Source organism: Argiope bruennichi, chromosome 11 (assembly GCF_947563725.1).
Source record: "Argiope bruennichi chromosome 11, qqArgBrue1.1, whole genome shotgun sequence".
NCBI lineage: Eukaryota > Metazoa > Arthropoda > Arachnida > Araneae > Araneidae > Argiope > Argiope bruennichi.
Genome location: NC_079161.1, coordinates 33,791,210 through 33,807,771, shown reverse-complemented (window position 1 = coordinate 33,807,771; position 16,562 = coordinate 33,791,210). Strand labels below are relative to the sequence as shown.

Sequence of the window (16,562 nt, the reverse complement as noted above, 5' to 3'; positions counted from 1 at the left end):
AGATTTATTAGTTTTTTTACTTTCTCGTACGCAAAGAGAAAATATTGTAATCATCATAAAATCCATCCTCGAGATTTTAATGGAACTCCATGTTTCACATCTAACCGAGTCCAAAAAACACATTTTTGGAGTTACGCCTATCAGTCTTTGAACTCAATAACGTAGAAATTCCTTGAATGACATGTGTGAAATTTGGTATCTAAAACAAAATTGTAGATTTTTATCAACATTTCAAAGCAATCCATCCATTCAAGGATGTGTATTTGTCCAGCAAACCGAATATAACGCAATAACTGCAAAAGGAAGGGGTTTAAATAAAAAAGCACAGGTGTACCATCTAAAATATAAATATATATTAAATTTATAACCCAGGGGTTGTCCATCTGTCGATCTCTACTTTAAGAGGCATACAAATCCGATAACTCAAAAAAGTAAAGACTTAAATGTATGGAATCTGGCATGCCCATTTTTGACTAAAATTGTTGCTTTGTGGCAAGTTTTGATTTTAGTCGGTTGGAAGAAGAACGTTCAATATATATATTCAGTTTTCTTACTTGTGTAATAAACGCATCTCAGCGAATAATCATCAAGAACATCCGCCATGGCTCTCTCGTAACTATTGTTCACCAATGATATTCGGTTAATAGTGTGTGCGATGAAGTTTAGGAAAGACCACTTCAGTTGGCTTGGATTACTATTAATTGCATTATAGGTTGGGTTCAAAAAATTTATTACAGTTTCTTTTGGATATTTTTGAAACTTTTTTTTCAGAGAGTATCCGAGAAATTTTCGGGAGAATGCTGCTTTCCTGTGCTGATTTTTATTAAATTATTATTCTGTACTATCTCATTATATTACAGATGAAGTTTCAAAAAATTTGTGACAACCTTTTGGATATTTTGTGATTTTTTAAAATTTGCATTCGAATTAATTTTAGTGATATAAATAAAAATCATCAAAAATCAAAATGAAATGTTGAAATCATGAAATCATGTTCGTTTATCATGGCATTCTATACTTAGTTGAAATAAAATACAATAATATTGGAATTTTCAAGAAAATTTGGAAAGTAGCCGAATCACTTTCATTGAATATTATCATCACAAATTTCTGTTTGAAATAAGAGGAACCATATTGTAATTAGAACCAAAAGCCATACCATTAATGATAAATTTTTAACATATTATAATTGAAATCCTTTTATAGAATTATAGAAAAAAATATTAAAATAGGTATTATTGATATACAGAAAGTGAAGAGAAGATCAAGGGTAGTATTATCTTTTATTAATTAAAAAAGCAAACTGAAAAAAATCCTCAAATACTTACATCTTTTAAAAATAAATTAAAATTTCATACCAATGAACCATATTGAAAACAATTTCATAGATTACAACAAGTATAACTTACTTTCAAACAAAGACAGGAAAGGAAATTTGAACATAATAAAGAATGAAACTTAAAGCTCCGTTTGTGTATGAAATAATGGCTCTATGTGATTTCCCTTGGTCACATGGGCAGCATCATTAGTATAATCCATTCCTCTACAATGCTGTGGTGGATTCCCAAATAAGCAGCCAGGCTGAGAGGAGACCACCAACAGGTTGATTAAAAAACTTTATTTTCCAAGTTATTGAATTAATAAATTTATATTAAAAATTATATATTATTATATTATTTATATTTTATTATTATAAAATTATATTTAAAAATACATATTCTGTTAATGATAAAATATTATGATAATATTACGATTTTTTCAAGTATAATTGGTCAGGATATTATATGTTTCATTGCATTCGCTAATTTATTATAATATTTGTAAACATCGAACCTCAGCTGTAATAATATTGTGTATAAACGTGGATATTTCGTAGTATGATCAAATTGGATAAATAAAAAAATAAAAAAATATTTAATCATTAACTTAATAAAAATATTAACATAAAATAAATCAATTAATCAATCAAAATATAATGAATGTAAAACTAAATCTTTATTTTATAGAAAAAGAGAACTTCCGTAATGCTTACTGATTAAAGCCATAAAATTCCTAACTCAGCCTAAATATCTAAATAAAATTTTACTCTTAATAATGGCAACAACAACATGTGCATTATAATTGTATTTGCAGCTGTTCAAAAAGTATTTGTATAAAGGTAGTTACTTAAATAATGGAAAGCAATGTTGTCAAATTTACTGAGGAAACATTTTAAAAATTTTATTACAATAAAGGAAAAAAGTACAAAAATAAAAATAATATCGCATAAAAGTCAAATTTTTGAGTTTCAATAATAATATTTTTCGAAAATAATTTCAATTAATTTTTAATTAAGAACCTAATATAAAGAATATAAAATAATATTAGAAACAAAAAAATTAAATATAATATAATTAGCATCAAAGATAATAAAATTAATATAAATAGTTTAGCAAATATTCACTACCCAAGAAATAACTTCCTGTCAAATTTGGCATCTCTAAGCCCAATAATCTGCTCTATAGAGTGTTTCGCTTACTTTTCATTCTTATATGCGGCATGACAAAATTTGCAACTTTTATGACAATCTATAAGCTTTATCCTATTAAAATATTTTTGGAATTATTTCCGTCAGTCTGTGAACACAATGACTTAAAAGAGGGAAATGTTAAGTGAATAAACTTTGGTATGTAATCTTTACAACAAAAGTTAAGAAGTTTTATAATGATTGTACAAGAAGAAACTCTTTACAAGAAGGCGTTCTATCCATTTGTCTTAAAGCAAGTGAATGCGCTAATTTAAAAGCAGAAACTCGAATGATTAAAATTTGGCATATAGCATTGTCACCAAAATTGTAATTCTTTGTCTAATTCCAGACCAAGTTCATTGTCTGTCGCTCATTCGCGTGTTTGTGAATATGATAATACAAAAAAAGAAACACGATAGACAAATTAAATCCGATATGTGTATTCAGTACTTCATCTTCATTTATTCAATCATGGAAGCACGCCAGCGGGTATGGTCTCCCTAAACCTTTCTCGTATACTCTCTAATAAAGGTGTTATTCCAGAGAACGCCTTGCCTGGTCCTGGCGTACAATAGCTACGAAATATTCATCTTTGGATCTTGAATTCAGCATTCTTACTGAATCAATTGTGTGATGCTTGGCGAGTTATTTGGCGATTAATACCTGGCAGGAAGTTAATAATACCCGAAAATCGAATCTGTGTTTTCGATGAGTTTTTCCCAACTGATTGAAATAAAAATTTGACACAAAATCAGGCATCAAATTTGATATATTTAAGTCATTGCGACTTTGAGATGTCCTGTTTACATGTTTCTAAAAGTACAGACCGACAGACGGTCAATCCTTCGACGGATTTGACTCAAAATCTGATAAGTATCTAGACTATAAATGTTAATTCTGTGCATCCAATTTTATCCATCTATGACACTTCGCTTTGTAGTTATCGGGTTCAATTATATTCGAACAGCCGGACAGACAGACTTCCTTGAAGCGGATTTTGCTCAAAATTTGATAGAAATCTGCAAATTTGGTATAAAGACCGTTTACTAAATTTCATCCGTCGAGATCAAATCATTTTTGAGTTATCTTTGTTACAGACAGACGGACATTTTTCAAAAATGTGCTTTTCGAAGTAAGGAAGATCTAAAATGAGGAGATTCATTAAATTCTCGAGCTCGAATTTTTTTGACGATTATTATACTTTTTTTATACTTTACGAGAAAGTAAAAAAAAACGCAAATCCTTATTTTTATATTTTGAATTACATATAAAACACTTTTTTTTGGGGGGGGGATGTATACGGATAAGTTGAGGGGAGTAAAACCTTCTGATTTAAAGAAATATAGATTGACAATATATATATATAGACAAATTAAAAATATAAGAAAGGGTAAACGAAATAGTATGGTCCAACAGAATAAGTTGTATAATGTAATTACGACGCTTTTTTCCCTTAAAGATTCTGAGCATTCCAACATAGCTCTAATGATGATAGCTCCAGGATTCGTCGAATCATTCCATGAGCATTGCAGCCACATTTTATCTAAAAATTAATTTACTGCACTGATTCACAGTGTCGGTAAATTCTTACACAGGCGCGTTTCCTTTGCGCCATAATGTCACAAATAAAAGTTGAATGAAATCTTTCCGAATTAAAGAAAAAGTGCAAGAAATTTGGCAAGTTTCCAAACGTCTTCGAAATGCGGAAGTAGCTCTTCTTCACACTTAGTCAACTGTTTTGTTTACATTTTATAGCATATCACTTCGGTTTCTTGTTAAGTACAGGCATCCTATATAAAGAGTATGTGTGTACATGCCGCAATTGTTGCCAATAAATTTGACAGAAAATATAAATACAAACTGTGGATAAAAAGACTGAATATACATAGACAGTGGAATGAGAATTCAACTTTATTTCATTTAGTTTAGGATATTAATGGGTTATATATTTATTCGATTGGCCGCCTTGATTACTTACAGATTGGCCGCCTTTGATAATTATATAGATCGCTGAGAATATTGGTAGGGCATAATTTCAACTAAATCTCTTATGCATAACTTCATATTCACGATTCTTTCAACAATTATTTATAATTGTTTTCCATAATAATAGAAAATATAAAAGGGGATAAAATATTTTTTAAAAAAATTCAAAGAACTTTGTTGGTTTTATATATTTCAAATTTTTAAAAAAGAATGATAATCAAATTTCGCTCAATTTTTCTTTAACAGAAACTTCAAATGATAGCACATGTATCCTTGAGGTAGTGATCGACTCGTTAACACAAAGGTGGAAAACAAAAAGAAATGACGAAAAATACAATTGGAAATAAGAGTTTAAAAATTTTGTTATTTCAAAAATTTGATATACGTTCTAAGGAGTGCAGGACAGATAAATTCAGGATACTCAAAAATAATTTTCACAATGGCGGAAAGCACAATCAAGAAATGAAGGAATAAAATGTCGAAAGTTATTGGAAGTCTTTTATTTTATAAAGTTCTTATAAAAGATAAAAGTTATGCAAGCCTACTTATTGATTAGCAATGAATCGATGTTCAAGCTTACATACTGACTATAGATTATCAAGAATTTAGTGTTAAATAAAATATTTGAATTATTTTATAAACACAAAATTTGCGGAAAGAACAATTCGTTTATATATTAACAGTAGATATCGCAATGAGATACAGGCATTACATTATACTTGTCATTTAAGCCTAATTTTTAATCTTAGTTTGAATTAAGCCAAATTTAAATTAGTTAATCAAATTTTTCATGAAATCCGCCTAATGCATTAAAATTTTCTTCTGTTATTTTAGTTGGCTATAAGTTAAATAATGCGAAATTGTTTCATTGCTGTTTTACTTGTCAAAGAACAAAACTAATAATATTTTAAAAATGAAATAAAGTGCAAAATAAAAAACAAATGTTATGAAATTATTTCCAGTTGCTTAATACTTAGTTAATTTAAATCTTTAAGGCTATTACTAAAAACTTCTTTGAGCGAATAGGTGGTTGGATAAAGGGGTGGTGGTGACAGTACGGGATATTCAAAAATAAAAAAGATTAATTAAAGCAACATAAAAAAAAGAAATAATAGTTGAGACTTACTGTTCTATATGATTAAGTTTTTAGCATCAGTGTGATATGTGTACAGGGGAACACTGTTGTTGAATTGCCTTTATTGGTTTGATTTTTTCTCCTTTGATTCTATTCAAAAGTATTTTTACCCCTTTACTAATTAATGGGATACTATTTGAACCAAATGAGAAAATTTCTGTTTGAATTCAACGTATAATGATTGAGCTAGAATCTAAAATCAAGCGCCATAGCAATAGGCAATGCCATGTTTTTTTTCCCTAATTGAAACAAAATCGAAATCTACACTATTTTTGCTAAAACTAAAAAAAAAAGAGAAAATTTAAAAAAAAGTTTATTATGATAAAAAGTATGAATTTTAATTTTTATAAAATAATCTAAAACATAGCAGTTCCATTTTGTTATCTTTCAAAAAATTCAGGAAAGAAGAAATACCCATATATTGCAACTCGTTAAATGATATTTCAATAAAATTGCTGCAGTTATTACCACATATTTCAATTATTTGAAAAGAAAAGGGATCTTTTAGTAAAAAAAAATATTTCAAATTAATAATTACCGCCTTCAACATTGGTCGCAATTAATAATTGTGACCAACTGTTCATCCATGGAATTAATAGCAATAATTTAATTATGTCAGCTATCTTTGATAAACTACATCATACCAAACAAAATTATTTCAAAACGTGCATTATAACATAAAGCATTCTGATTGATTTGCTATTGTTGCAAAGTTGTAAAATTAATTGGCAAATAATAATTAAATGACAAAATCGGTCTAGTTGTTAAAGCTGTAATTCATGTCAAGGTTTTTATCTTACAATACCTGTAGGAGAGACCAGATGATAATTGACGACCTATCTCATTATAAGATGTTCCACATGAAATAAATGTTAGCGAAATCGGTACAAAGGTTAGGTTAGGGCCTCTAATGGGTTTTTTCCCCTCCATACAGAATGAATAGGGAAATAGTTCTTTAGAGATTTCATTCGAAAATGAGATGGGTGAAGATCAGGTAATCATTGATGATTTATCTAGGAGTAATATGCTTTCATATGAAATGAAAATTTTCAAAATCGGTGCTACAGTTGGGATTAGGAAACTCTGTTGTAATTTTTTTCTTTATAAATAAGGCTGAATGCAATAGGCCTTTTAAAATATCTCTCGAGAGAATGGACAGAATGGACAGGAAAGGGGCAGGTAACCATTCATTTCATGTTTAGGGGTCATATGCTTCCATCTGATATAAAATTTGTCGATGTTGGTACTGAATTTGGGAATTGAGAACCTGTGATTTTTTTGGCCCATAAATAATGTTCAACGAAATCGTATTTTTTGAGCTTTCTTTGGGGAATAGATAATGATGGGGGTAGGTAATCATTAATGATATATCTATGTTTTCATACGACATCGAAATTGTCAAAATCGGCGCCGTAGTTGAGATTGGGGAACTCTGTTGTGATCCCCTCCCCCCCATAAATGATGCTCAATGAAACATAGTTTTTGAGAATTCTCTGGAAAAAAGCATTAGCATAGGATTATGCGTCCGCATAGGATGTAAGAATTGAAAAAATTGACCTAATTGTTTGAGCTGAGGGATTCATTCTTTGTTTCTTTAAATCATTTTAAATAAGCAGATCATCATCATAATAATAATATAGTCTAAGAATGAAAAAGCAGCTCGTAACCAAAATAGTTACGAAATCTTATTGAAAGATAAATCTATACCTTTACACCGTATAGTTAAGTTAGTAATTTGTCGCATATTAAAGCAAGATTGGATAGTACGTGCTGTCGTTAATACATAGTTTTGGAGCGGTCCCTTAAATGATTCTCTAACGAGTTTTTAATGAATTTCAATTGAGTCATTAAAGGTTAATTTCTTAAAGGAATAGAAGTTCTCGGGATGACGACACACCTACAACATAAGATTCAGATGAATACAATCAAGATGACAGAAAACAAACACAGGAAGTTTGAACAATTTTACATCTTTCACTAGAGAGTTTCCTACCTGGCCGGAAACAGAAGACTGATTGGACTGTTGGCAGACGCATCTGATTCATCGGTTCATCTGACATCCCTCGGGTTATAACAACGATGACGGAATAGGCTTTAAATCAAGCGGCTTTTTGTGTAATATTGTGGGCGAAAAAATTTTTTCCCTCTAGAAGAATTTTTTTGGCCAAGGAAGTACTTTCAAAGCAGTAAGAAAAATAAATATGCACGGGTTTTCTAAGGAATCCATCAATTGTTAGAGCTCAAATATCTACGAATCTGTCTTTTGCACGTCGCTCATCAGTACGTCGTTTATAATTCAGATTCATTTTTATTTATTTCGATGTGTCATAAATTTATTTTAAAAAGTATGCTGTCAGACTTCACTTAACATTTCGGCAGAAATTTTTTTAAAGAATATAAATTCAATTCACCGAGATTTAAGAGAAATCCAATATAAAATAAAGTAGATGCATCTGCTTCAGATCTTACAACAGCTATGACTGAAAAAAAAAAAAGCCCCCCCCCCCCTAAAAAAAGCAAATAATAATAATAGTTTAAACTATCGTTTACCCTTGATTCATATTCCTTTCTATTTATTTAAATGAATAAAATTTAAAAAGAAGTTGATGTTTTTCCACTTAAAATTTTAACAAAATTTTTTTAAGGATATAGATTTAATTCATAATACTTTAACAAAATTTCAATCTATACTTATAATAAAACTCATTGAGTGTATGTATTGGCGGTCTACAGGCCAGACCGTTCTACCTACAGCTACCAAATTTGGTACATATATACCTAGGAAGTAGGGAATATGAAACTAGGAGCGAGTTTTTTTTGAATTATTAATTATAATTTTAATTAATTAAAAATTAAGCGAAATGTCCGCGTTTTTTCGCGATAACTTCCGAAAATACTATCGAACAAACATGATTTTTACATCAAGATACAGATTTTTTAAAAAAAAATTAGATTTTCAATGATACCAATGATTTAACATATAATTTCAATTTCTATTTTTAATAAATTTTTTAAAAAAAATATTTTAGCCACCTATTTCAACAATTTATTTTGTGCAAAATAAAATTTGATCTGCACGATCATAGGGAAAAAAAGCTTTTATCAACGCGTTGCCATCACATTGATAAAAATTCAAACTAAAAACAAAAAGTTAACTGTTATTGGAAATTAAACAAGAAAATGTTAATTTTCAGCACATGTCTGCACGAAATGAAATATATTTTCTAAAAACTAAATGCAAGGAACATTTTTCTAACTTTTTTACAGTATCTGTATTATTAATTCAATAAATGAGTTTTATTTAAGGCAAACATGTTAATATATACAGGATATCCACTCTAATCAGGGCCCAATAGCTACTTGGTAAACCTGTAATAAAAGACATTTCTGATAACAAAACGATCTAAATGAAGTAAATAATTATATTTTTTACTTAATTTGAGTCAATAGATGAACTGATGAATTAGGACTTTTAAATTTTACATATATCCGCTGCTCGGTGAATCATATTTAACAAAATATTCTGAAGACGCTAATATTTTAAATCAAAAGAGTTACATTCCAATCAACTAAATCAATCACAAAAATGATTGAATTACGAAAATCTGAATATTACTATTTTATAAAAACTGATGATTTTAGATCACTTTATAGACCGTGTCAAAGATGATTATGTCAATCATCTCCCAGTGTTTCTCAAGAGTGATGGGCTAAAGATTATGAAAATGTTAATTATTCTAAAATTGTAATATTTAAGCTTCAAAACTCGACTAGATTTGATAGCAGAAGATAGAAATGTTTATTTAATTTTTTAAAACTTAGAGTGCCAAGGGTATTTCGCAGAATATAATTCCTTAGGATCAAAGGAATGTCTAAACAATTAAATTTCAGCATTTTTTGAAGTATATTTATAGACCGAAACAAGCTAAAATATTATGATTGATGCCATTTAAATCTTTTTGAAAATAAAACTAAAAACTGAATTTTAAGATAAATTAGAGAGATTTTTGTTGAATAATTCTTTGAGATATTATATAAATTATAAAAATTATTCTGTAACTGCATATAAAATTTCAGTGTCGACTGACTCTGATTTCAATTATCATATTTTTAAAAAACACGTTTGGTATTAGTAAAAAATGCTTTTATATTAATTTCAGTTTAACATTTACATTTTAATTTAAACTTCAAACTTTACGGGCAAAAGGCAAAAAGTACAGAGATACGTAGTGAAATGAACAGAAAGGTTTAAGGCCTACATAATAGAATGACTGAATTATATGGCCATTAAATTTGAAGTTTAAAAGTAATTTGTTGAAGAAGTTGTTAAGAGAGCAAGTGGTGTAAAATATTTAATTGAAACTTTTAGCAACCATTATTTTGGCGAACTGGTTATTCGCCAAAGACGGCTAGTATAAAATATAGTTGATGCATCATCTTCAGTTGTCATAGCTTATTTTCATTAAAAATACACAAGTTCAAAAAATTTCAAAGCTATAGAATATCTGGAAATAAGGAAACACCGATTACAAAATTTTGTCTTTTAGATAATTTTTACTTAGATAAAATAGTATTAAATGACGCTTGATTTATAACTTTTTCATCATGGCAGTTAGGACGTGATTGCCAGATGAGCTTATATAGAAGATGCATTTACCACATTTTCTATTGGATTTTTATTAAATCATTGAAAAATCAATTTATACTTTTAAAAAGTTTGCTTTCAGAAGTTTGTTACAAATTATCAAATACATTTTTTTAAATTAAACATTAAAATAAATAAAAATGAACCAATATAAATGATAAAAACGACGTTACACAGTTTTCATCAATTCTATTATATTTCAGATGACAACTGAAGATGATGCATCGAGTTTTTTTATTTAAAATATTAGCGTCTTCAGAATATTTTGTTAAATATGATTCACTGGGCAGAGGATATTTGTAAAAATGTAAAAGTCCCAATTCATCAGAGCATTTATTGACTTAAATTACATAAAAATATAATTATTTACTTCATTTAGATCGTTTTATCAGAAATATGTCTTTTATTACAGGTTTACCAAGTAGCTATTGGGCCCTGATTAGAGTGGATATCCTGTATATATTAAATCCATGTTTGCCTTAAATAAAACTCGTATATTGAATTAATAATACAGATACTGTAAAGAAAGTTAAAAAAATTTTCCTTGCATTTATTTTTTGAAAAATATATTTCATTTCATGCAGACATGTGCTGAAAATAAATATTTTCTAATTTAATTTCCAATAACAGTTAACTTATTTTTTTTAGTTTGAATTTTTATCAATGCGATGGAAACACGTTGATAAAAGCTATTTTTTTTCCTTTGGTCATGCAGACGTCTTTTTTCAAATTAACTATTGTTGTAATGGTACCTATTTTTTAAAATCACATTATAATTCACTAACAAAGCTTCGTACCCTGTAAATACGTTCTTTTGAATGACTTATTTTTGTATACTTATTCTTGTTTTACTTACTTTCTGACAATTATTGTTTGCTCATATACTTATTCTTGTTTTATTGACTTACTTATAATTATTCTTTGTATGACTTATTCTTGTTTTACTGACTTACTTATAATTAATCATTGTATGACTTATTCTTGAATACTTTTTCTTGTTTTACTAACATTTATAATTATTCTTTGCATGCCTTATTCTTGTATACTTATTCTTGTTTTACTAATATTTATAATTATTCTTTGCATGACTTATTCTTGTGTGCTTATTCTTGTTTTACTGACTTGCTTATAATTATTCTTTGCGTGACTTATTCTTGTTTTACTGATTTATTTATAATTATTCATTGCAGGACTTATTCTTAACAATTTGATCAAAATTTAAAATTTATTAAATCATTTTAGGAATGTTTAGTGTATTAAATTCAATGGAATATAGAGATGTAAACTCGCTACAAAAATATTGGCTGTAATATAAATGTTTATAATAATAAATAAGGTTTCTTTTAAATACTTGTCAAACTGATTGATTGTGGAAGAGATAGATGTTTATTACGTAGTCTATATTACAGTATTAATTTTCTGACAAATTTAAGAAAACAGAATAAGCGACATAAATTCGAGTTTACAAATTTTTGTATAACTTTTAATTTTTTATAACATAACTCTGATTGAAAGAGCCCGTCCCACTTTCCCATTGAGTAAACAAACATAGCAAACGACTTTTCCATCTGCAGTTATGAAACCATGCGGCAGAAGGAGGAATTCCTCTCAACTCATCATCTGATTATCCCTCTATTTGAAGCGGAAACTGTCATCTTCAGAGGAGTATCCAAATGGAACTTGCTGTAAAAAGAAAAGGGTTGCTCAATTTTTTTCCCCTCTGCTTTTTCAGCTCTGACTTGCTTAAAATAGTCTCAAATATTTGGGACCGATGCCTCCTTTTCTTTTCTTAACTCTTCTTCTTTGCGACTTCTTCTTTTTTTCTGTTTTAGTTTTTTTTTTTTTTTGCTTAATTCAGCAGTTGATTTATTACCTTTCCTTGTTCATCTAAGTTTACATATGTAAGTTTACACGGAAGATACCAGACATAGTTGCAGTTTGTTGCCCTATTTGTTTTCATTTTATTTTTTATAAAATTACTTCCCTGTGAAAAATTTTGGTACATGACGTCATGGAGAACTGAAATATAAAATTAAATTTTGGAAATTTTTATTTTTTAAAGGAGCGTCATAATAAAAAATACACCTTTTTCAGCTTTTATTAAAATGATAAAGTTTATAGTTAGTGCATTAAATTTCCGAAGCAGACGATTTTAAAGAAAATAAAAATTTAGGTTGCACAGAATATTTTTAATATAGTACACTCCCGAGTATCCGGCATAATATGGCAGAATGGCAGGCCGGGTAACAAAAAAGCCGGATAGGCTGGAGTTCCATGAACTCATTTCTTTAAAAAAAACCAATACCAAAAGACAGAGTTTTTTATACCAAAATTTAGTGTTACAACATGTATTTTCTTATCGAGCACTAAATCCTCCATTTATCTCAAGCCATGTAGAATGCGAAGGCGACCGCTGTCCGGTGAATCGTAGAAGTTGTTGTCGGTAACGTGTCAAATTAAAATAGGAAGCTCTGTATTGGTAGTTTTTATCTGTTTATATATTGCACTGCCCGTTTCAAGAATTTATAGGATAAAAAGTAATTTGAAGAATATAAACTGTTCACATTTTAACATAAATTCTGTAATGCCTAATTTAAATGCTGGAAAAATAAACAAAATATTAATGTTAATGGTAGATCTAATTCTTAAGAAAATTGAATAAAATTAATTTTATTTTTCACTGATACTAGGACATGAAAAGGTAACCCTATGATAAGAGTCAAAACTTACAGTTTTTAGTTTTTGAAAAATCAGGCCTGATAATACGAAAGCCGGATACTTGAGAGTATATTGTATAAAAATGAGGAAAAAAATGCCCATTTCAGTTATTTGAGATAAAATATTAATTAAAATGTGAATAAATATAATCACACCTAATTTATATTATCTCAATATTCCTCAAATTCATAATAACAATTAAATATCACCTTCAGACAATAATTATTACCTCTTCATGTTTTCCATATTGAATATAAGAAATAGACTTTAGATTTTAGATATAAAGAACTTTATATAAGCAGCACTAATACATTTATAAATTTATAATCATTATAAAATACATTTATATGTATTATATTCATATATGTATTACATTACTATTAAATTTTTAGTATCATTTTTAATAACTTTGAAGGTGAGGTACATACAATATTCAGCTTCAAAATTTTGTCATTTTTGTTTGAATTGAATTAATACTGCTTTATTATTTCTTCGAATCAAAATGATGTTGCCATATCAGTTCTTGAATAAGAATGATAGTGTCTTATCATTTGATTAAATAGTAATGAATCTATGATATCGTTTGCTCGAATCAAAAGATTATACTTTATTGCCATTTACTTGAATGTAAATAATTTTGTAATATTGTTTACTTGAATCTAAATCTATGACACCGGTTGCTTGAATCAAAAATAAATATACTTTATTGACATTTACTTGAATGTAAATGATTTATAATAAGGAGTTTATGGGGTTTTTGCTTGAATCAAAGTGGAGCTTATATAGAAAATTAGGCTAAGATTCTACTTTTTTAATGCATTGACAGGTAATCCTTGCTCTTTTTATTGCATCGCTTTGCTTTAGTCCTGTACACGCCAATAGCGGTAGCACAAGTCACAAGAGTTGTGCAACGAAATTATTTTTAAAGCGGAAGATATTACAATATTTGGATGGCAATGAAAACTATTACTGTTTTTAAACTCTTTAGAACGATAAATGTTAATGAAAAAGAACAACTACATTATTTTAATGATGTAAAAGTAAAAATAATACAATCCTGCTTAAAAGTATTCGAAATTTTATCCCGAAATAGTTATTTCCTTTATTTTAATAATCCTAAATCGTTCTTTATCATTTCAATGCATATAAAAAGCTCCTTATTACATGGTATGACACTAAAAAGTATTGGATAAAATATTTTAACGATACTAACTGAATAGACAAAGATTTAATAAGAGTATAAATCAAACTGTATCACAAAATAGCAAAATATATCGATAAAAATTAAAATATGAGCAATTATTTTAAATCTCAACAAAAAAAAAACCCTATTACTCAAGAATATTTTGATAACTAATCGATTTTAATTTCGACGTATTATTAAAAAATATTTTTTTAGGGCAATATGACCAAGAATGAAAATTACATTCGGTTATAAAATTTACGATAAAAATTGAACAAATAAATATCTTTAAATAGATATCTTAGAAACGCTATTGCAATAAAGATACTATATTTTTATCGTTGCTCGATTAGTTTTTAAAAAATTGGAATTTCTTTATGACTTTTAAATATTTAAAACTCAATTATTACTTATAAATAAAATAATCTCATAAAATGATTATGAAATATCCTTATTACTAGGCCTATATTATTATTTTGTACAGTTTAATAATCGTTCACATTAAAATTACTTATTAAAAGGCAATATGTTCAAAGATCAGAATTACTTTTGATTATATATCTTACGATAAGTATTTAACAAATAAATATCTATAAATAGCTTTTCTGGAAAGCTATTGCAATAAAATTTATTATTATTGTTCGAATAATTAAAAAAAGTTGGAATTTTTACAATTTTTAAGTGAGCAGATTATTTTGAAAGTGGGGCAAGTCCATTTTTGAAAAAAATGGAGATGATGGAAGTTATAGATAAAACTTGTTATGATCTTTTTATGCGTAAACAATTTAAAGTCAAATAAAAAAATAGATTCTAGTATTTTGGAGATGGAAATTTTAGCTCTTAATAGTATTGAAAATCTGTTTATTTTGAAAGTGGTGCAAGTCCATCTTAGATTGAAATTATTTCTGACAGAATATATTACGGCAAAATTTAGCTCCGGTTGCTCTATGGTGAAGCAAATGTGGCAGTTTGATATCATGTCTGAGATCTAGGGTGTTTCTATCTATCTATCTTTGAGAATGAAAATGGATGGTTGTACAATGTTTAATAAATAATAAAAACTATATCATAATTTGGCTTTTCGATCATAATATGTTTACTTCCAACACCGATTGTTCAGTCCAGTGACAACGAAATAATTTCATTGAAATTCTTAATAAAACTGAATTGTTTTTTGTTATGTTATATTTTCTACAAAAATATTCTTTATTTTGTTTCACTTTTTATCAAATGATTAAATATTTATAAAAATTTGAATAGTATTTTGTTTTTATTATTAAAAAAAGACTGACGTAACTGAAATATTTCCAAATTAAATGAACGTTTACAATAATTCATTAATTTTGAAAGTTTGGCAAGTCCATTAAGTTATAATAAAACTCTTATTTTTTTTAGTCATCACTGTAAACACTATTGGATTATAAACTTACATTATTTGGTACCACAAATTATTTACATTATTTGGAACAAAAAATATATATCTTAATACTTACCAATGTTTTTAAATTTATTGAAATGCAAACCTTTAAATATCTCACAATAACAAAAAATGGACTTGCCCAATTTTCAAAATAAATGGCTCAAATATCTTAAGCTCATTTTTACTTAAAATTATAAATAAAATAAGGTCATAAACGATTATAAAATGTTATTAATAGTTGCATAGTTTAATAATAATGTTTTTCATTATAGCTTCAATTATACATCGGTTTCTAAATAACGAATACATCGTTTTCGTTAGTTCATGTTAAGAAAATATCCCTTAAATAATAATTAAAGAGGGATTTTCTTGTGTCAAATATTTTCCAAGAGTTAAAATCTCATGTACATTAGTGATTTTAGTTCTAAGTTGTTGCAAAAGAAACCATCTTAATAAATTTATATATCCTTATATCATTCTATTGCTATCAAAATTTTGCAACATAATGTTTTTCCCATTCTCTGGAGGGATACTTTCTTATCTAAATGGATGCATTAGATGCTATTCTAAGTTTCCTAAGCGCAACCGATGAGTTGAGTTGGATGTTGTTTCAAGTTTCCTAAGCGCAAGCCGATGATTTGCAGAACATAGACGTCAGTCGCGAGTGAAAGATTAAAAGAGAGAGAGAGAAAAAAGTAAAATAGAATTAATCCTCGTGTCAATTGAAGTCAATTGGTCGTTCATTGTGCTTAGAAGGGTAGGAACGACATTTCTGAGCCGGAGTTTGGCATTCTGACAGGAAAAAGTTTGTTCGTTTTTCTCCACGCCTTTTCTGATTTCGAAAGAGCTGGAACTGATTGGAATGATTCCTTTTTTTCACCTCGTAAGGTCGATTTCATTTATTCAAACTAATGTACGTCAGGGAGAATATCATCGTGCATGGATGAAATCGTGATATTTTGGATGCAT

At 27.9% G+C, this 16,562-nt stretch overlaps 1 protein-coding gene across 1 annotated transcript in view; it reads left to right on the top strand.

Annotated features, from left to right (window-relative positions):
- The window catches only part of LOC129957214 (limbic system-associated membrane protein-like), a 67,152-nt gene that overhangs the window by 3,821 nt on the left and 46,769 nt on the right, over positions 1 to 16,562 (top strand). The gene's annotated exons all lie outside the window — the stretch shown is intronic.